We start from the raw sequence: 1075 nt of genomic DNA, 5'->3' as shown, positions 1-1075 counted from the left end.
TCCAAGTAAAGCTCCCGAAATAGGACCAACCCAATAAATCTAATTGGGCAAACAAAAAATTAAACAATTTGATAGAAATTTAAAAAGAAAAATAAATTAAAGATAAAAGAACATTATTTTTATATTTTATATTAACTATTGTTTGGATATTATACGTTTCATTCTTATACAAAATATTATATTCTACATAGTTTAATCTCGGAATGATATTGCCATTGAATTAAAACTGAAAAAAATCATCGATACGCGATGTTTAAATAAGTTGATATAGCGTTAAAAATAATTTATGCAACACGTGCATGGAAAGTGCCCCATTACGCACGCTACGCGTGCGTGATAGACCACTTTCCAGGCACTTGCAACATAAAATAGGGAGTGTAAGCCGTGTGTAAAGATGAAAATTCCCGGGTGCGGAGTTTACGCACGAGCCGAAGGCGAGCCTTCGGGAATTTTCATCTTACCTCACTTGTTACACAAATAACTATTTGTTATGTGTGCTACAATCGAGTTGCCTGTGCGTTCGTTAACGTAATCGGATTTCTATGTATCGTACATAATCTGATTGTGAGTTGATTATATGAAAAAATAAAATACACTATCATATTATAAAATCGGAGTCTGACAATCTTAGGAATAAATTTTCGTTCATATTATAATACAACAAGATTGTCATAAAACAGAATTTCCATTTTCAACTTACCCAATGATCCTTCCAAGCATTATTCCAAAATGCAGGACCAAATGTCCGCACTGGATTCATACTGCACCCTGTGTAAGGACCCTCAAAGGATAGAAAAGAATAAATTATTGACTTTTTCAATTACATATTTCACTGTAAAAAGATTATTGGTTAATTTTATGTACTTTGTTACTTTCCTTTCTTATAAAATGGCATCTGTATATAGGATAACAAATTTCATTGAAAATTATTGGACTGTATACAGAATATATTTTTTCCAGTAAAAGAATAATTAATGCATTGAAGTAATACTAATAATAAAGAAAATTTCGTTGTTTAAGAGTAATTTTTTTTTTACCGCCGCGAAGGAAAGGGTAGCGATCGAAAGGCCGAATT

General features: G+C 31.5%; 1 long non-coding RNA gene across 1 annotated transcript; it reads right to left on the bottom strand.

Moving 5' to 3' along the window:
- On the bottom strand, positions 1-1075 carry LOC112461707. Its single transcript, XR_003041579.1, has 3 exons — positions 1038-1075; positions 701-781; positions 1-39 (listed from the first exon to the last, which is right to left on the bottom strand). It is a non-coding gene; the product is annotated as an uncharacterized LOC112461707 (long non-coding RNA).

Source organism: Temnothorax curvispinosus, unplaced genomic scaffold, assembly GCF_003070985.1.
Source record: "Temnothorax curvispinosus isolate PA1 unplaced genomic scaffold, ASM307098v1 QBEX01011663.1, whole genome shotgun sequence".
Classification (NCBI taxonomy): domain Eukaryota; kingdom Metazoa; phylum Arthropoda; class Insecta; order Hymenoptera; family Formicidae; genus Temnothorax; species Temnothorax curvispinosus.
Note: the sequence above shows the minus strand (reverse complement) of the source record. Positions and strands in the feature narration are given on the sequence as shown.